Source organism: Balaenoptera borealis (genome assembly GCF_965194805.1).
Source record: "Balaenoptera borealis genome assembly, chromosome: 12".
Taxonomy (NCBI): Eukaryota; Metazoa; Chordata; class Mammalia; order Artiodactyla; family Balaenopteridae; genus Balaenoptera; species Balaenoptera borealis.
Window position 1 is genome coordinate 92,483,735 of NC_138869.1, and position 22,106 is coordinate 92,505,840.

The following is a 22,106-nucleotide window of genomic DNA, read 5'->3' on the forward strand; positions in this document are numbered from 1 at the left end:
TTCTCTACCTTTCATGATTTTGTGGACTTTCATCAGTTCCCCTCAGCTTTAGTCTTTTACCGCCAATACTTTCATCCCAGCAGGCATCAAGAAAGAGGTGGGAGAGAAGACAGTAAACTATGGGGGTGGGGGGAGAATGGAATAAAAGACACAGGATGCGGGAGCCGGAGAAAGATGAAGGCTTGAAGGGTTGGCCATTGCACTAGAAAAGGCTTCTGGTAAAATAACAGTGATAACCTTGGAAGAAACTGTTTCACATTCATTTATTTAGCCATTTCAAGTGGTATGTACTTGAAAGGAAGAAAGAGATACAGGTTAGACCTATTGCTACACATGCCAACAGGATTAAAAACAGTCTTGCTTTACTAAAGACTTTGTAAGTCACATATATTGAAACTTCACTGACAAAAACAAATCCCATATTGTAGGGTTCCATTTATGTGAACTATCCAGAATAGGTAAATCCATAGAGACAGAAAGAAGATGAGTAGTTGCCAGGGGCTGGAGTGAGGGAGGGAGTCGAGGGGGAGGTGGTGGTGGACTGCTTAATGGGGGTGGGGTTTCCTCTTGGGGTGATGAAAATGCTTAGAAACTGGATAGAGGTGATGACTGCACAACATGGTGAATGTATGAAACACCACTGAACTGTATACTTTAAAACAGTTAATTCTATATTATGTGAGTTTTCACTCAAATTATAATCCAGTCTCATTATGTATACTATATATGCATATAAATATATATATAAGTTGCATTCAATTTAACAAATATGATATGAGTGTCAATGATATGCTAACCACTTTGCAACTATTGGGGATTCATCAGTGAAAAAGATAGAGCTCTTACGGGAGTTTTTAATAAATTAACCATGAAAAATCACCCTGCAGTGTGAGAAGTAGTGTAACAGGGAAAGCACAGACAGCTGTGGGAGGGACGGACGGTTCACAGAGACTTAGAGGATCATGGAAGGCTTCCTACAAAAGTAACATTTAAATGGAATTAAAAGGTACCATTCATTCCACAAACGTGTACTAGAAGGTATTAGTCACTGGTACAGGCCCTAGGGACACAGCCGTGAACAAAATGAAGTCCCGCCCTCATAGACCTTACATCCTCGTAGGAGAGACAAAGGATACAAGTAAGTATACAAGTATAAGTGATAAATGCCATGGAGAAAAATAAGATAGGTAAGGGGGTAGAGAGGTGTATGTGGGGAGCAAAGGTCCAAGTGCAGCTTTAGACAGTCAGGTCAAGGACTCCCCCACTAGTAAGCTGATATTTGAGCAGAAACCCAAAGTTAGTGAGGGTGGAAGTCGGGTTGCTGTCTAGGGAAACAGCAGTCCAGGCCAGTCATAGCAAGTGCAGAGACTCAGATGCAGAAGAATTCTTGGTGGGCTTAAGGAAAAACAAGGGGGACGGTAGGTCTGGAACACAGTGGGTAAGAGGAAGAGGGGCAGGAAATGCGACCGGGAGCATCAGTGTGGCCTCTCGTCCGTAAGACACTGGCTTGACTCTAAGACGGGAGGACTCTGGACGATCCTAAGCAGAGCAGCAATTTAAACAGGGCTCCTCTAGCTGCTGTGCTGAGAAAGCAGATGAAAGGGCACAAGAGGGGAAGCAGGAAGATGAGTTAGGAAGCTGCTGCGTTTAACCAGGCGAGAGACAAGGCGGGGCTTGGGCCAGATACAGACGTAGGGGCGGCAGGAAATGACTTGATCCTGGATTGATGTTCTTTGAAGGTGGAACCAACAGTTTTGTGATGGATTAGATGTGGGTAATGAGGGATGGGATGATACCAAGGTTTTGGCCTGATCGTGGGGAAGAGTGGAGTTGACATTTGCTGAGATGCGGAAGACTGCAGGGAGAACAGGTTTGCTGGATGGGAATCAGGGGTCAAGCTTCTGAACATGTGAGGTTTGAGATGCCCAAGAGACATCCCAGTTGTGATCCTGAAATAAGAAGCAGGAGTTCAGGTGAAATTCTGGATTAGAGGACAAAGCAAGTTGGGAGACATCAGCAAACAGATGGTATTTAAACCCTGAAACTGAATGAGATCACCTAGGAGTGAGTTACCCAATGTTTGAAAGTCAAGTAAGAAACAGACAGCCCTGAGTCTTATGCTGAGCAGATCATTTATGTGGGGAGGGAAGCAGTTGTTACAGAGCTTGGAAACTCAGCAAGCATTTACATGCCAGATCCAGTTTTCACCAGACATCTCAAAATGGTTCAGGAAAGAGTCAACAGATGTGTACAGACAGGAAAGGGGGCATAGCTCCAAAGACAGACAGGAGCTGATTTAAGCAGCAGAGACTGGACAGTCATGGATCACAGCTTGCTGCTGCCCTGCCTGCTCTGTCTACAGATTTCAGGGACGTTGTGTTCTTAACAGGAACTGTATCCCAGTTCAAGAAAGCTAGAAGCACGGGATGGATTGCCTCTGAGTTTATCCCATCTTGTTTTGTTCCATTTTATTATTTTGAATGAACACTTGTGTTTCCAGTAATTGGAGAAACTTTTCAAAATATATAGCATGAGATTTTTTTTTTTTTTTTAGCATGAGATTTTTTTAACCAGCAAGATCATTTCTTTTTCACTCTCTTCAGCTAGCGGAAAGGTAAGGAATAGACCAACTTTTGCTGTCAGAGGGACTGGTTGTTATTCAGGGCTCCATCTTCAGACAGATCAGGTATCAGTGGCCCCAAATGCCCACTCACCCCTCCAGCTGGCGTAAGTGCTAGAAGACCCTTAGGACAGGAATCCCCCCCGCAACATGTACCTGGTGATCAAACATCATTTGCAACACTACGCTAGTGCACGTGTTACCGAACCAAATTCATTTGCACGACTTGCAGCAAGCCAGATGCTGAGCGCTGAGGTTTGCAGCAGAGAAAGGGTTTACTCATGAGGCAGCCGAACTAGGAGACAGGAGAACAAGTCTCAAATCTGCCTCACCAAGGCGAGGGGCTTGGGGTATTTGTGGCTGGAGAGTATAAGGTGTTTGGAGGTACAGAAAAAGGTGAGGTAATCGCTGCTCTACACAGGCCTGTGTGAATTACACGCTTTTTCATGGGATGCATGTTCAGGAAATGGAGGCGTTAGCATGTCTGAGGGTGGAGTTTGTGACCCTCTGACGTCAAAAGGTTACTGAGCGGGCACTTGCGCATGCCCAGTTGGCGGGTTGGTGGTCCCAGCCAGTTTTAATTGGCTCAGGTTCGAATCGGACAGCAGCTGACTCCAAGTTCCTGAAAAACAACTTAATCAACCATTACCACAGCGATCCATACGTCAGAAGTGTTATCTATAGGGGGCAGTTAAAGGAGTCGTGTGATATATATTGCCTAAGCTATGTGAAGCTAGGAGGGTATGCAATTTGCAAGAACAATTAGTCAGTGAAGGCAGGTTACAGGATATTCTTTTTTTTTTTTTCTAATTTATTTTATTTATTTATTTATGGCTCTGTTGGGTCTTCGTTTCTGTGCGAGGGCTTTCTCTAGTTGTGGCAAGCGGGGGCCACTCTCCATCGCGGTGCGCGGGCCTCTCACTATCGCGGCCTCTCTTGTTGCGGAGCACAGGCTCCAGACGCTCAGGCTCAGTAGTTGTGGCTCACGGGCCCAGTTGCTCCGCGGCATGTGGGATCCTCCCAGACCAGGGCTCGAACCCGTGTCCCCTGCATTGGCAGGCAGGTTCTCAACCACTGCGCCACCAGGGAAGCCCAGGATATTCTTTCTTAATTAATTAAGCTATAGTTTAAGGGATCTAACTGATGATTGCCCTCAGTTTCACAGATAGAAATTATACTGCCTGTTCTCATTGAGTTTTCAAGTGAAGAGTTCTTTATGGTAACCCTGCAGGTTGTTGTTGGTTGGTCTGTCTTACTGATTTTTCTTTGGCTCTCGCTCACCCAGAATTCCCCATTATTGACCCAGAACTCCCACATTTACTGGTTACCTTATTAAAGTTAGACTCTGCATTTCATAATCTACAGTGGTAACACTTTTGTTCAATTTGCTGACACACCGAACCTGACCAAAACTGCTTGGACCAGGATCCCTATAAGAACTGTTGATTGCATTTATTCCTTTCCTGGGGCAAAAAGCTTCCATTTCCTTTAAGACAATATCCTTAACAGCAAAACCAGATCTGTTTCCTAGCAAAGCTACCAAAATCCCTGGCTGCTATTGCCAGTTGTCAGTGGACACTCATAACATAATCTGCCCTGGCAGAGCTAACCGTACAAAGAGAGGGGCTGGGGGGCTGCTGCCTGGTAGGATTTAAGGACGGGGGAGAGGGTCCCGTGCAGAACTCCCTCCCAGGCCACCTGAGCCCTGCTGCCTGGAACTCCACTGCGAGGGAATCATTTGTTTACAGTACACATTGCCTTTTGGAAAACATTCTTCAAAGAGGTATCGTATTTAAGTCAGTTGGTGGTTAAGAGGGTGGTGGTGGGGAATTACAAAGAGAGGCAAAGAGGAAGAGAGTTGAAATGAAGGTGGTAACGTACAACTTTGTGTGCGGAGAGCCTTATTAAGGATTGTATTGCAACACTGGTGTAAACAGGGTAGGTAACCATTATGAGAGAATGATTTCCAGTATGGCTCAAACCCACAGGCTCATGCCTAATGTGGTCTTATTATTTACTACGTATTTGTAGGAAAGCTTAATAAATAAGTGAAGATTCAACCTGATTTGTAATTGGCCTACTAATTCAATTTAGATTATAGGTTTTGATTAAGACAGTGATTCTCAGCTGTGGGCAGTTTTGCCCCATCCTCCCAGGGGTTACTGGCAATATCTGGAGACATTTTTGTTTGTCACAAGTAGGGGATGGGAGCGGGTGTTACTGGCATTGAATGGGTAGAGGCCAGGGATGCTGCTAAACATCCTTCAAGGCACATGGAAGCCTCTTCCAGAAAAGAACGATCTAACCTGAAATATCAATTGTGCTGCAGTTGAAAATCCCTGCTTTAGGGTTATAGGTGAGTAGCCAGGATTGTAGAAATGACAGAACTGTCATGTAGTAATTTCTAGTTACATCTCGCACAGGAACAGGAATGCATGGATATAGAGCACGAAGGCAAAAAGAGGCTCTGAATGTTGTTCATCTTCAGAAATTCATCGTTACATCCAGCCCCACAGTCTGCTATTTGGAGCGTTGGTTTTTGGCCTCTACATTTAATCTATTCATCACCATCTCAGAAGCCAGAAGGAGAAGGTTAGGAATCTTAGCCAATTCGTTTTAAGAAGCTCTGGGCCCCTGTTTCAGTGATACCTCTAATCAGTAAGTTCTATGGGAGGCAATTTCCTATAAATAAATCACTCAATTGATGGATCTTGATGAGGGCAAGAATGTCTTAGTTCCCAGCTTCTAACTGTTCCAGCCAAATTCATGGCAGACAGATGCCATGAGAAGCCATCTTCTTCTCTAGCCTCTTCTGTATTTCCTTCCCTCTGATGAGAGTAGTTCCCTCCCACCGCCCCTCCAGCACAGTGTGCACTCTTTAGCCCTCATCTATTCACCTTCTCCATCCCACTCCCTCCTTTCCCAAGAGCAAGAGCAGGTGACTAAGAGCTGGCACAGAAGGAGCTGCCATCACTTACTTCCCGTTACCGATCAATGCACTTTAATAGCAACTCATCCACAGCAACCACGACTTCATAGGGTACTTGGGGAATAAAAGGATTTCTCCATTCCACCTTCCACTTTGGCAAAGCCACTCTAGACTTTAAAAGCAGCAGAGAAATCTTGAGAGAGGGCAAACCAAATTTGAAAATTTCACTAAGCCTACTGCTTTGTCTGAAGGTAAGTCTGATTTGGTCTTGAAAACTCATCTGGGAAAGAGGAGAGGTGTCATGATCAGTGCATGCTCAGAAGGGACCAGCAGTGAACCTCTGTTACCTCACACCCCCTGACTTAGGGAAGACCTACCAACTTGGCCAACCTGGGAGTAGAAGTTTTTTTCAATCCTTCCTGAACAATCCATACCCTTAAAAGAACAGCCTCTGCTAGCTATCTGCTCCCTGCAAGCTTTCTTCTGGTGTTGGACAATCAATCAATCAACCTTAACACCAAGGTTTCTGAAACACATTTTTAATATCTTCTTGCACATATTACTGGAACCTACATTACTATCGGATGACTCTTTTTCTTTTAATGCCAGAAGTGCCCTGACGTAGCCCCGTGGAGCCCTCCGTTAACCCTCCTATAGTCTGACTCTGATTGTTTAGTTTCTGATAATACATGTCCCTGGAATGCCCCTCTTGGCTAATGGAGGCATCACTGTACTGCAGTCACAATCCCTCTTTAGGAGACTCTGGTTTTAACCCGATTGGAACCTGACTGGTATCTGCAGGATAAAAGAGAAATGTTGCTGAGTAGTCAAGAGAATTTGTCCAGACCTCCGGCCACAGGGAGAAAAGGAAGGAGGGTGGGAAGGAACCAAACTAATCTTCATTCTTCCAGCAGAGATACAGAGGCTGGGAAACATCTCATCTATAACAACCAAATCATGGCTCACTCCCTTTTATGCTCCTTTCTGTAAGGCACTTCAAGAGGAAGAAAAAATTAAGTCCCTCTTTTCCCCTTGCCTTTATTCTTTCAGCCAAGTTGTGACAAGCCACTGATTTCTACCCTATAAATTATTTAAAATTCCACCTTCACATTGGGATTGGAAAATCAATCTCCCTGATTAAAAAGTGACCAGCTTCACATTTCTAAATGTCTCTTTAATCTTTTAATTATGTCTGGTTACAGACAGCATGAGTCTCAAAGAAGCAGAGAAATGCACTCTGTGCTAACTGAACTCAAAAGATCTATAAGTCCATCAGCCTTTTTACTTAACCATGTGGCAGTGTTACCATCACATAGGACTGCTTGTAGAAACACTGCCTGAAGACGAGTATCTTCATATACTCTGATTTCAATGTCATGTGTGAAGTTCTGTTGTTTCTAATTTCCCCAACTAAATTAAATATTATTGCATCTAACTGGAGACTTTGTAGATGCAAACGCTAGTTTTAATACAAAGCACTGAGGCATATGAATTCATGCACAGGCCTGAGAATTCACCCAAAATCCACCATCGTAAACAGGGCAAGCCAAAGCAACCCAGCTAAATGTATACATTTTTAAATTGACTCCGGTGCCAAGATTGTTGGAAGAAGAATTACAACCACTTCAACAACCCAATTCTTCATGAAAAACTACTCCTCTCTAGTGAGCTAGATGAAAAACAGTCTCCAGCAGGCTTTGAAATGTAAGCAACAGACGATGGAGTGCAAAACAAGGGGAGAGGGATCCAGGTAAGCTGTACAGTGATTCTTGGAGACGTCATTTATTATGTGTGTTGTTTGAAAATGCGGTGAAGTCTGCGATAATGTGGCCCAAGAAACCAAAGCATTTCAAAGCCCAAAACACAGACATGCAGCCAGCTATTCTTAACTCGATATCCCAGGGGCCATCAGCAGAAATCCCTGCTGACTAATAAGCTTGCTTAAACACCGTAAACCAGTGTTTTAAAATATTCTTGCCGTGATATGAATTGCACTGTAAATTTCACAGCTCCTTTTCCAAGTGTCTAGCGGAGAAAAAGCACATTTAGCATTTTGAGGTCCAGTCTAAACAGAGACCAGAATGGAGGCTCCAGGGAGACACTTCAGAATGGAAATGGACGATTCCAATTCCCTCACTTGTAAGTCTGTGCCTGGTTGGGATGTTTGGGCATATGAAACACGGGGGAATCTGAAGCACCACAAGAGATGGTTGCAGGCAAGAGGAGAGATTCACTGGGAAGGTTCTACGGCCGTGAACCACTCTGATGGTCTAACCTGCCTTCGGCCTAGCAAGTTCAGTGGGCTTTTCCCATCTCATCTAGGCGGGGAAGTGACAGCATCCACTGGAGATGATGTGTTCTGTGGTCTTACCACCATGTGCTTGTGATAAGATGAGTCTGTATAACTCTTAAACTTAAAGGACAACCTCCCTATCTATCCTTGTGTTTCAAGGACCACACCTGAAATCTCTTGGAAGTAAAGAAAACTTGTATTCTCCAAGACTATTCTGAAAAAGATGATTTAAGTCATGTCTCCTATAATATTGCACAAAATTCTTCTAATCTCAAGTCCCAGATGCCTCAAAAATCCAACCTTGAGCTAATTTACACACTCCTGTCGAGTTGATATGGCACTGTCATGGCCTAATGATTTCCTTTATAAAATCAACTTTTTAAAAATGTTGTGTATTTATGTCCTTATGACTTAATTTTTAATTTTCCTGGTCTGAAGCCCTATAATCATCTCTGGATAACACACTGGATCTGTTCCTTCCCATGGGATTGGAAGGATCTTCAGCTCAAAGCACTGCCCTTCTGACCTAACCTGAGTTAAATATAAAGGCCAGAACAGTGAAGCAAGACAAACCATCGAACACTCATTAGGCATCTACAGAGGCCAAGTGATAGAGGGGTATAGAGATAAATATACATAGAGATATCCATATAGACATACATTTAAATCTACAGGTATAGCCGGAGAGAGAGAGAGAGAGAGTTTAAAATCAAGTGAAACATACTAAAATAACTAAATAAATACAAAGTAGAATAAAATAAATTTCAAAAGAGAGGAATACTGATTTGTGCAAAAAGGTAATAAATTTCCTTTTAGGTGTATTGATTGTGAATTTCCTAAGAGGTGGAGATGAGTGTGTAGGTTAGCTGTCATTATCATAAAAGTCATAATTAGAGCCCTGGAAGTAAATGAGATTCCCCTGGGGAAAGAAATGAAAGAGACATGATCAGCAATAATATTGGTGAATCAAAAAGCGTAAGCTCAAAGAAGTCCTTGTAAAAGAGTTTAATCTAAAAAGGTGTTTCACGGAGTCAGATGTTGCAGAGGAGTTCAAGGAAACACTAACACAAGAGGCCGCTGGCTGGTAGATCCCTTCGGAGCAAGGCGTGTGCCATGCACAGTGGGAAAGAAATGGGGAAGGCATGGTTTCGGCACACAAAGGACTTCTAACAATAACTGGGAGGACAAAGCTGACCCAAAGAGTGGAACTAAAACTCAGAGCTAAATTGCATGATGCCAATTATAGAAGGTGGGAGGTTCTACGATGGTCCAAGATGCCGGCTGCCAAGGAGCCCTAGACCCCACAAAGAGCAAAAGCAGATGCTGCCCAGATTGCTGCAGTAAGGATGACCCTGAGGCTAGAACTTTTTAAAAATAAATTGCCCTAATATAATGTAATTGCCCAAGCTAGAAAATGATGAAGGCTGTTTAGCCAAACATTGCTCCTGCATTCATGAATGGAAGAGTGAATGGAAGATTTGACAGGAAATGCCCCACTCCAGCTCTGTGGATGAAAGCTACCAGTGTATGAAAAGACACATGATAAAATTTAAAAAAAAAAGACACATGAACTCTTCATCACACCATCTCCTCTCGCCCTTTATTCTCATTGCAGATTCTCACAGCCAAAGACTCTTATCTGCAGACCTGCCAAAGGAAGTGATTGCCAAAGGGTCTTTTAAATGAAGAATGGAGACAATCTGTTGCCTTTTTTCATTCCGAACCACCACGGTATTGGATTTGAAGTGCTATTTGGGCATTTAAAAATAATGTTAGTGTTCCTTAGCTCTATTTGCAGCTCTTAGCACTTAGCTCTTAGCACTTAGCAGCACTTAGCACTTAGCTTTATTTGCAGCACTAGAGAACCAGTAATCCAGGAGCTCAGAAAAGAATAGTGGTTTATTAGGATCAGCAAAGAGTCAAGAAAATACATTCTAAAGGAAGAAAATAGCAAATGATAATGATTCATATGTCAGGAAAATAACCTCAACTCGTATAATCCAAACATTCTTTGATTTATTCATTCATTCATTAAATATGCATTAAGTGCCAACTTCATGCCCAGCATTGCATGAAGGGTGGGGCTACATGTAAGAAGAGCATATGGTCTCCCCATTTGAGAGGTTCACTCCCTGATGGCGAAGGAAGAAAAAATAATATCTACCATTTATTCTGCACCTACTTCCCATCAAGAAATGCCCATAACCCTTTATCTGGCTTTGTTCATTTAATACAACCAATCTGGGAGTTAGGTATTATTATCTCAATCTGATATAGCAGTAAATTTAGGTGTATAGCAAGACTGAGTAATTGACCAAAGTCACACAGCAAATATGTGGAATTCAAACCCAGCTCCCCTGCAAAAGACCATATTCTTTGCACTGCACCACAGGGCCTCCTGAAATGAAGAAGACCTTCAACCTGCCCTCAAAGATTAATCACAGACATGTTTAGAAATAATAACAATGATATGATTATTGTAATAATACCATCACTTCCAAGGCCTACCTAGGATTCTTGTCAGCACTGAGGAGCACTTTTGAACCCATACACACCACTGGATCAACTCTGAAGGGCATAGCCTGGGGAGTCTCTCCATGATGAGGAGAAGATGTATTTAGAGCTTCTATCCATCTCTGGTGATGCTCCTCTAGGGTACAGGGCCTGCTAAAATATAGTGTCTAGCTATCTATTTATCTATCTATTTATCTGATCTATCATCTATCACATATAGCTATATATTTAGGATAGCGCATATAGCTATATGGACTCATTTCCAACCTTCACACTAGCCAGAGCCTTGGATCCTACATAAAGAGTATCAAGAAAAACTGACCTAGGCATTTTTATCACCTTTAGGGGGAAATGGTACTCCCATTGCACTGGGTGCATATTTCTAAACTAAGATGAATTACATTGCCTAATATTTATCTGTTTTCTTGACAGTCTCTTTCGCTAGACTGTGAAGCTCTCCAGGCTAAGGACTCTTTTTTTTCCTTCATCATGATATTTCCAGCTCATACAGAAGTTTATTGCACTTACTTGATCATTAAAATGTTTAGCGAAGAAAAGAAGAAAACTGCAGCTGTATTAGTTCATTGTTGTTGTTGTTGTTGTTTTTAAGTTTATTCGTTAAAGATCTGTGGGCTGGGCTTCCCTGGTGGCGCAGTGGTTAAGAATCCACCTGCCAATGCAGGGGACACAGGTTCGATCCCTGGTCTGGGAAGATCCCACATACCGCAGAGCAACTAAGCCTGTGTGCCACAACTACTGAGCCTGCGCTCTAGAGCCCGGGAGCCACAACTACTGAGCCCACGTGCCACAACTACTGAAGCCTGTGCACCTAGAGCCCATGCTCCACAAAAAGAGAAGCCACTGCAATGAGAAGCCCGTGCACCATAACGAAGAGTAGCCCCCGCTCGCCACAACTGGAGAAAGCCTGAGCGCAGCAACAAAGACCCAATGCAGCCAAAAATAAATAAAATAAAAATAAATAAATTAAAAAAAAAAAAAGTCTATGGGCTAACTCCTAGGAGAATGGTTGATACAAAACCAAATAAAACAAACCCTGGTCCTGGTCTAACCTAGTTAGTACATCCAACTTTCACATATTGTTTAATTTATAAGGGAAGACTGGGTCTGCATGTATTAACCTTGAAATAAATGCTATGTTAATATAATATTTAAATTCCCACTCTGATTTCATTTATCAATATAATGTCTGACATCCCTTAAAAATAAGCTATAACTCAGAAGTAATCATCAATCAAGTTACAAAATTCATATCCAACTAAATGTGAGACACTGAATACATACATATATATTTATCTCCATTTCCTCCTGGAAAACCTCTCACACATCAGTAAAAGAATACAAAAGTATAAACCCACAAGAAATACAACAGCAAAGAGGACATCAGTGGATGAGGATGGCAACGAATATCTGCTATAATGAAAACTACTAGAGGAGTGATAACAGTTTAAGCAGAACAGAAAAGGCTGGATTCTGTGTAACCCAATGAGGAACAAGCTAACCATCCTTCAGAACTCTGGGAAGGCTCAGGAACTGGAGGTGTGGGGCATGCAGAAGATACAGGCATGAGGTCAAGGGTGACTGAAAGTCAACATAAGGCAGCTAGCTCCTTAGGTCTCATCATCACCTACCTCCCACCTCCAGAGACAGGTGACTTATTCTCTCAAAAAATTGAACCAAATGGGCTCAGAACCAGGGACCCAAGGCACAGAAGACAGAGAAACAGGGGCCATTAGCAAAAGTCTGATCACCAAACTCTTCTAGCCTCCTCCCACCTACCACCCAGAAGGCCACAGCCAGGTTTATAATCCCCAGAAAGAGCTTTGGAAAGTCCTACTGTTGAGAAATTAAAGGGCTTAAGGAAAAGACCTGTAGAATTCAGGGATACACTAATAAAAATGTTGGCTTACTGCCCCATCATTCTATAGTGAATCCTTCAGTTGGTGAGCCTTACATACACACAGAGCATTCAGTTCACATGTAGTTCACATGATCCTTGTAGCCAAGGATCACAAGATTTGAGGAACAACCTCCAACATGAGAGACAAAACCAGCAAACAGAAAACAAGAAAATCAGAGGGAAGAGAGACAATGCAGGGATTAGAAGAACACTTCAAATAAAGTATGATGAACATCCACAGAGAGGTTAAAAAAACATTGCATCTCTAATATAGCACAGGTGCTATAAAAAATGGAACAATCCTAGAACACGAAAAATTCCCTAGAAATTAAAAATATGGGCCCTGATATTTTTAAAATATCAGTAGAAAGTTTGGGAGGCAAAGTAGGCGAAGTCTTCTAGAACGCAAAACGAAAAGATAAAGCAGGCATTTGTGAGCGAAAGGATAAGAAAACGTGAGATTAATCCAGAAGGGTCAATAACTGACCAATAAGAGTTCCACAGGAGAAATCAGGGGGGTTGGGGAATAGGGAGAAACAAACTATTGAAGAAACACTACAAGAAAATTTCATAGACCTGAAGGATATGGATCTTTAGATTAAAAGATCCAAAAGGATGTGGAATTTGAGATTAAAAGGACCACTTAATGACCAACACAATAAGACACAACCAAGGCATATCATTTTGAAATTTCAGAACTACAGAACTACACAACACTCACATAGAAATCATGGGGGATCAGAATGACATTAGACTTGTGAATGGAAACATTGGAAGCCAGAAGATAATGGTGCAATGCCTTTAAATTCAGAGTGAGAATTATTTTTAACCTAGAATTCAAATTTCAGCCAAACTATCAAACAAATGCAAGGGTAGAATAAAGATATTTTCAGGCAGGAAAGCTCTCAGTAAATTTACCTCACATGCACCCTTTCTCAGGAAGGGTGTGCCACCAAAATGAGGGAGTAAAGCAAGAAAGAGGAAAACCAGGAAGGAACCAAGAAGGAGAGGCTCCAGCACAGGAAGGAGGTGAAGAGAATCAACAAGATGACAGCAGCAGAAGTCCTGGGAGAACAGTGGTAGAGGAACCCAAGAGAAAAACCAGTCTAGGTTGGAAAAAAGACGTCAAGGGTCCCAGAAAGGAGGTATTTAGACTCTGATAGATTCCCTGTTCTATATTACTATGTGGAAAGTTTGGGGGATACTGTTGAAAGTTGGGGATAGTTAAATACAAAGCCAGGCTGATGGAAAAAACAAGGCAATTATTAACTCCAAGAAAAACAAAACGTTGTACAAGAAAGGAAAGGTAATTATAGTGTAATGTTAGCTCAGTAGTGAATATTATTTATACAGTTATAATAATATAAATCCTGAATATTGATTTAACCGAAAAAGGGAACAAGAGGAAGCAGTGTTGTGGGATAGGAGACTTAAGTCCTCCCCAACTGTAATAGTCACTAAATAATGATCTAGTCAGACACATATATGACTTAGAAATATGGAAGTAAATACCAGAAGAAACTGCTAAAATTAATTTAAAGTAGCTACCTGCAGGGACTAGTGGTAAAGGGGGTGGGGCAGGAGAATAACTGTGGGTTTTGTCTTTATTTTTTAAAGCGCTTTAGTAATATTTGACTCTTAAAATATATACATTTATTTGGATACATCTGAAGTTATTTTTAAGCTGCCGTAACTCTGGTTCTAAGGAGGTTTATGATCAACAAATCGGATACACTTCTGCCCTTAAGGATCGTACAATTTAAACACAAATCTGAGAAAAATCATACAGACCATTTTCTAATCTAACAAAGCCTAGGAGATTTCAGAACCAATCTGAATGCATTTGCCCCTTCTCCTCTCCAATCTGTAGGTATCTTTAAAATGTGAGAAGCTCCATAAGCAGATACTCCCACATTTTCCCAAGATGTTTAAGAGATTACATAATTACAAAACTTTACTGCAGTCTGAGTGAATCTGTACATGGTAGCACTTGCTCACCAAAGCAGGGAAACCAACTGATGTTAGGAGAATTTGTAGAGTCTTTATCTGAGTATAGATTCAGAGAAGGCACCAAGGATAGGGGGGTTTGAGCCAAATCTTCAACTACAATAGATGTGCAATTTGATGGATAGGAGGTAGTTCCATCCCTGATTGGCAGAGAACAGCTTGGAAAGGAGGAAAGCTGTTGGTTAAATTGAGAGTCAGAATGGCCTTGGGGGTTCTCAGAAACCCACAAGGTTTGGGGAAATCAGACACTCAAGAGTCACAGAGAATGTAACCTGCTAATTCATCCCCAAACTGTAATTTCTTCATCACAGCAGAAATCTCTGGTAGAGCAATAAAGACTCTTCTCCTAAAGTGGCATCTCCACGGACCAAGCAATAGCTAGCCTGCTCACAACAATAATAATGTGTTAATGACTTTGATAAGGGGGATACATATCATTATCACCTCTTAATTACCTTTTGAGCAATGGGAAAGCAGCTGTGGAATACACAAATAAAGGAACCAGGGGAGGAACTTCCCCTTAAAGTGGTCTCTGTGATTGTTAATTTTGTATTATTCTGCCTCTAGTAATTATCTTTTTTTTTTTTCCTAAGGTTACCTGCCATTAGTCAAGAAGCAAAGTACAGGCTTGTAGTTGATTTGGTTCCAATTACAAACATGGTGTTTATCTATGGGAAGACCATTTCCTTTGGGCATGTGGCTTAGAATTTAGGTCCCTTGTTGATTTCCCTCCCCATCTTCACATTCACAGGATACAGTTCTACACATTTACTTGGCAAACCAAGAACCAGAAGGCACTTTGGGGGCACTATGATTCCTTAAGAAGAAGGCAAGCTCTAGTGTTTATCCACCATGGCACCTAGCACAATACAGATGTGTATGGAATCCCCAAAACTCCAGTCCCGAGGAGTCCTGTCCCCAAAAACTCTGCCCAGTGGCCGACCAAGGAATGAGTGAACTTTGTGCAGTAGATCAATCCCTTTTCCCTTTCTCTCCACATAAAAGGCAGTCATCAGCTTCAGACTTTCCTTGCAAGCCGCTCTCTGAGATTCAAGGTTACCTGAACACAATTCCCATTATCACTTCAGGATTCCTCTGTCCTCATATTATCTAGCCCTCCATGGAATTATTTTTCAGCTGTATGAAATTCTGGCCCAGCTCCCTGTTCATAGTTCACTGTTATCAGTTATAATATTTAATGCTCCTGAGACAACTCGTTTCTCTACAGGTTGGCAAAATCATTGCTGGAGAGAGATGGGGGGAGGGGGATAGAGAAAGAAGGAAGGAAGGGAGGGGAGGGAGGGAGGGAGGGGGAAGGGAAAGAAAGAAAGAAACTGGGCTGTGAGTACATTCAATTGAAAAAACTAAAATGCTGGTTCTGAAAGTTTGTCTTGCCTTGTTATTATTTTGATAGGTTTTATTCTACTTTCTGTTTCTAGCCTGGACTAGGAGTAAAGGAGTTACTTTAGTCCTTTATATTCATGAACCCAGGGCAATCTAAATCTAAGATTATGGGACTTCCCTGGTGGCGCAGTGGTTAAGAATCCTCATGCCAATGTGGGGGACATGGGTTCGAGCCCTGGTCTGGGAAAATCCCACATGCCACAGAGCAACTAAGCCCGTGCACCACAACGACTGAGCCTGCTCTCTAGATCCCGTGAGCCCCAACTACCGAGCCCGCATGCCACAACTACTGAGCCCACGAGCCCCAACTACTGAGCTGGCACGCCACAATTACTGAAGCCCGTGCGCCTAGAGCTCGTGCTCAGCAACGAAGAGAAGCCACCACAATGAGAAGCCCGCGCACCGCAACGAAGAGTAGCCCCCGCTCACCGCAACTAGAGAAAGCCCGCATGCAGCAACAAAGACCCAACGCAGCCAATGAATGAATGAATGAATGAATAAATTTATTGTAAAAATAAATAAATAAATAAATCTAAGATTATCCCTCAAATCTGAAGTTAGCATAAAACCACAAATGATGAGTGGGCAGCTGAGATGACCACAGATTCCACTATTTGGATGTAACAAAAAGAGATCAGAAAAAGTGCTGTCTAGATTAACAGTCATCCTGATTTTTCTACAGTGATTCTGCATTGTATGTCTAATTTCTAAACGTTAAAATGGGGCATTTGAATTTTGTTAAAAAAAAGAAAAATGCAGGCCAGTGCAATTCACTGGGCCAGTTAGTTTTTATCTGTCCCTTGCACATAAGCAGACCTAGAGCAGCCGCCCGGCCCCTTGCCCTCACCAGCCTCTGGCTGCTACTGTCAGGCATGACCCCTTATCTCACCCGGCTGGGCAAGGGCAGCGTCTATGACATCAGAATAGATAAAAGTAAGGGGCGAAGGGAGGAGAGTGAGAGAGAAACCAGACGCTCCTTTCTCTTCCACCCCACCTGCAATGGCCTCCTCATCTTCACCTAAGGCCCACCCCACAGCTCCACTTTCCAGAAGCCCCCGAAGCTTCTTCACCTCTGTTCTGGCAGCCAGTCCTCAGCGGTACCCTGAAGCTGGGGTTTTACTAAAATAAAAGAGTATGGTAGCCCCTTCATATCCGTGGGTTCCGCATCCCAAGATTCAACTAGACTTGGATGGAAAATATGCAAAATAAAAAATTCCAGAAAGTTCCAAAAGAGCAAAACTTGAATTTGCCATGTGCTAAAAATTATATGTATTGTATTTACAATTGTTTACATAGCATTTACATTGTATTTGGTATTATAAGTAATCTAGAGATGATTTAAAGTATTAAGGGAAGATGTGTATAAGTTATATGCAAATACTACACCATTCTATACAAGGGACTTGAGCATCCTTGGATTTGGGTATCTGCATGGGTGCTGGAACAAGTCCCCTGTGGATACCAAGGGACAACTGTAATTTTTACTTTAAACAATGATGTTTGGGAATAACATGCTGTTAGCCTTTATTATCTAATGAATCTATTGCTGGTCCTGGTTGAAATTGAAGATGAAAGGGTGGAGGGGGAAGACAGAATTCCCAAACTGCTGTGTGTTTGCTGTAAAGATGGCAGAATTAGAAAACAAGAAAGGAACGCTGGTTTCTAAAAGCCAGGCAAGCGAAATCTGGAAGTTTGATAGCAGACCAGCAGGGTGGAAGAGAAATGGCATTGCCTAGGAGCTCAAGTGGGCCCCAGGAGTTTGTGTGTGAGTTGGTGGCCATGGGTGAGCAAGGGCAAGAGGGCTGGAACTCATGACAGACGGCGCTAGCCCAATAGCTGTCCTCTTAATCCCCACTTCGCCCCTCTTACACGTTCACACGTGATCCTCTGTCCCTTCTGCTTAGCCCACCCACTGGAAACTACCAAGAGCATGTGTACCGAATTTCCTAAGACAGTTTCTATTTTAAATGTCTGTTCTACTGGCCCTACAGACAATAGTAGCAAAAGCCAGAGTGCTGGGCTCTGGCACCAGACTGCCCAGTTTTGAATCCCAGCTTTGCCACGTAGTAAGTGAGTGACTTTCCTTAACCTTCTAAATCTCAGTTTCTCACTTATAAATCAGCCGTAATAGTAGTACATTGGGATTTTGTGAGAATTAAAAGTGCTAATATGATAAATAGCTTAAAATAGCATCTATCTCTGCGAATATCTAATAGTATCCAATAGTAGTAGTAAGCCCTCAATAATACTAAATTTATTTTACTCATAATTGTCATTACTGCAGCAGTAGATACTTTACATACATTACCTCTACTCTTTATGATAACCCAGGAAGGAATAAAGTATCTTAGAAATTGCAGAAGTTGGTGACAAAACAACATCTCCCAGATTGCCGCTTCTATCAAGAAAATGATGCAAAGACAACTGGTACATAATTTGCAAACTTCCTTGTATGATTTTAAGTCAGCCTTAGCCATTTCCCTGCTAAGAATCTGTAGTAGGTCTTCACAATTGAATCAATGCTGGTTAAGCCTTAGTAATGATCTGTTTTGACCTTGCAAGACTGCAAAGCTGTGACCTCAGAGGGGGAGGTAGGTGCTGTCTCAGCAACTTTAAACCTCCCTCCAGCATAATTCTTTTCACATTGCCCTGTGTTCACTGGTTTGCCTTTCCCAGGAGACTGAGCCAGGTCATAGTCACCTTTATATCCCCAGAGCCTGGCAAGGTCCACCTCCCAGTAGGTGCTCGAGAATCTTGGTTGAATGAATAAATTAATAAAAGTTAAAAGTGGAGAGATTTCAACTCAGCATAAACGTGGAAGCAAGGGAAGGAGGGAGGGAAGGAGGAAGGAAAAGAGAAAGGAAAGACTGGAGGAGGGAGGGAAGGAAGGAAGAGGGCAAAGCATTATGGAAGTGGTTATTTATCTAATACAGCAGAGTTTATTTGCCCATCTATTATCTGGATTTAAAAGTCCCAACTCTAAGATGCTATGAATTATTGAACACCTATTAAGGACTTAGAACTCCGATGGTTACCAGAAGAAAGGGAAAGTGAGAGTTTAGCAAATAGACATTAGACACAAAAGTTATCCTCTGGAGCTTACAATTTAATTGGGGAACTAAAATTGACACATGAAACAGTCAAAAGACAATACATCCTAGCATGTAATTAGGTTCTAATTTACTTGTTACAGAGAAAATTGTAAGGTCAGAAGGGAGGAACTGTAGTGTGAGCTGGAGGAATCAGGGGAGACTTGTCGGAGATTTGAGACTTGGGCTGCCCCCTGGAAGGATAACAGGGAAGAGCAGCAATCTCAGTAAGGACAGAGGCAGACAGGAGTCTGTTCAGAGATCCCTGAGACCAATTTGGCAGTGGAGAGAAGCGGGCAGGGTGGAGCCAAATCACTGGTGGCCTTGGAAGTCAGCCTAAGGCCTTTTTACAGGATGTGGTAGCACATAGAAGCAGCCAGGAGGATGTCTTGGGCAGGACTCACTTCCTAGTCTTTCTTTCTCTTCCCCGTGGATGAGAGTGACTTGCGTTGGCTAGAATCACCCTATGGGTGATGAATTTCCGAGAATGTGGCAGATGAAAGCGGTGGTGGCAGCAGCACCAGGCAGCTCATTCTAGTTCCCAGATGGTGCTAAATCTAGGCCAGGAAGCGTCACTATTTCCCCAAATTCTGTGACTTCACAAGTTGCAGGAAATGGGGTGGGGATGGGAATAAAGAGCTTTTCTCCACTGCCTCAGAGGGTGGTATTTTATAAGAAGCATATGTGCTGGCTTCGATCTGAGATGGCTTCCACGTGTGCACCTCTTCTCATGAGTGATAAACCAATCAGAGGAGTATCCTCTTGGCAAGACAGCCCAATGCTGGCTGATACTACCTTCCATCTTTCTAGATCATTCTGATTTTACATAGATACGTAAGTATGTGTTTTTTCTATCTATCTTCTCTGAAGATAGATCCTAAACACACTTGATGGAGTATATAATACTGGCTTTCCACGAAAATGAATTCACCACAAAATTTGAGCTATCACTATAACACCCTGTAATATCAGAACAATAACTGCTTGGAGCCATTGCGATATTTATAAAGTATCAGAGCTTTAACAAAATGAAAACATGACATAAAAGAAATGCCCTTCAATTTTTATGCAAATTTCTCGATTTGAATAAAATAAACATTAAGTTTACATATGCAAATTAATTCTAACTAGCCATGTTTTCATACTTAGTTATTAACCACAGTTTTCTTTTATGTCTCATTGAAATTAGCCCTACCATTTAAAAAATATTAACAAAAGAATGCTTTAAATGTTTTAAATTTTTATGCATTAATTATGAAATATTATCCAAATAAGAAAAAAACACATATATTTGAAAATATACTATAAAACAATAAAGAAATAATTTTTTGGAACTAATTTTGTGTTAATTTGAGATTTTACTAGAGATCAGAGAAACCATGTGTATTTGTGCCTATCTCTGTTATGTATCTGTGATCCTGCTGTGTTTGTCTATGCCTCCATCCTTAGACTAAGTTTTAGGATGATTTCTCATGAGAACATTAAAAAGGATCTTCCACCAATGAATAAAGTAGCAAGAAAATGTTTGGGGGGAAATACTGAGAAGCAAGTCTGATCTTTTGTTTTATATACCAATGAGTAATTATTGATATAACAGTTTTAATTAAGGTAACTTCCACAGCCTAAATACATTTCAAATCGCAGTTTCAACAAACATAAAGTAAGGGCCATTGCTTGCAAAATCCATTTTGCAGGTAGAAAAACTGATCGCAAGAATAAATGACTTGTTTAAAGACAGGTTGTCAGTAACAAAATCAAACCTAGCTGTCTTCACTTTTAGCTCAAAGTATTTCTCATTAACCCTCATTTATGTCCAGGACCCACTACTGGACAAGACCTCACTTTGCCCAGAGAAGGTCTCACAAGAGAAAAACAATGGATTTTAGGATATATCTCCCTATTATATACCCCCTCTTTTAATTTATATAGGAAATTAAACCACTGGTTCATAACTATGGTTGATCATCAAAATCACCCATGAGACTTTAAAACATGCAATGATCAGGACCCACACCAGAGCCAATGAACTATAATCTCTGGAGGTGAAGTTCTTTAAGACTTCTTTTTCAAGAAAAATAACATATGTTTACTAATCAACTGCCTGACACACTTCCATATTGCTTTTTATTTCCTGTTTGGAAATGTCCCGAATCTCATACTCCTCTTTATTTATTATATTTTTTGTCATTTCCATTGTCTACATTTTCTGTCCCTTTTATCTTTTTAAAAAGCTCCCCACCCCAAAGAAGTTTGATCTTGAAGACTGGGAAAGGAGATGATATTAAAAAATTTCTAAAACTCTCTGTTTTAGAATGAAAGAATTAAAGGAAAATCATTTGCTGTGGAGGTGTCTTATTTCATCAGCATTTTTGGAGATGGTTGTTGGGAAAGAAGATTCACAGATGAAACAACACAAAGGAAAACACATACAAAGAAGAGATCATTCGTACCGAGGAAGAAATAGACCCAGCTATGCTAGCTCATATTCAAGTGTTACCCTGCGACCTGTTTTAATTCTCTAAATGGTACTCTTAAATGAAAAAAAAAAAGGTCTTTACAGGGAAGAATGGCCATCACTGAGGTTTCTTTTACCCTCTTTGTTGCACACAGTTCTATTAACCAGGGTTAGAATAGGATTCATCCAAAAACCTAATATGATGAAACAAAACAACAAAATTACAAATTTACCATTCCTCCAGAATGCTTGGTAGAGAATCTGAATTAACCCAACATTGTGATAAATTGGCAATAACGATGTTTACTGTTTCATACAATGTATTTAACAGTAAACATATTCTGAATATAATTTTTAAATTTATTTTTTTATTCAGGTAACACTGGTTTATAACATTATATAAGTTTCACGTGTACAACATTATATTTCTACTTCTATATACACTACAGCTGGCTCACCACCCAGAATTTAGTTTCCATCCATCATCATACAGCTGATTCCCTTTACCTATTTCACCCTCCCCCCGCATATAATTTTTTTTGAAAAATCAAAGAAGTCATATCTTTAGTTCTCATTGGGCAATTCTTTAGGTACAAATGTACCCACACAAAACTGGCATGAAGTGACTAAGCAGAAATGCCTGTGTTCTATCTGCCCTTTCCATCACCACAGCAAGCAGAGGACACAGTTGACGGAGAGTGCATACGTGTACTCATATTCATTTAAGAATAGGTGCTGATTTTGCATCAGGCACTGTGCTAGGCAATGGATTTATGGCTGTGAGCATAAGTTTTGGTCCCTGCCTTTCTAATACTTACATTCTAACTACAGAGACAGAGAACCATGGCATTCAAACTGATAGTGGAAAAAAGCAAAG

General features: G+C 41.4%; 1 long non-coding RNA gene across 1 annotated transcript; it reads left to right on the forward strand.

Moving 5' to 3' along the window:
* The first annotated feature begins 5,220 nt into the window (after positions 1–5,220).
* Positions 5,221–16,318, forward strand: LOC309607664. The gene is made up of 3 exons (XR_014232487.1): positions 5,221–7,299; positions 9,458–9,613; positions 10,789–16,318. It is a non-coding gene; the product is annotated as an uncharacterized lncRNA (long non-coding RNA).
* Positions 16,319–22,106: the final 5,788 nt, after the last annotated feature.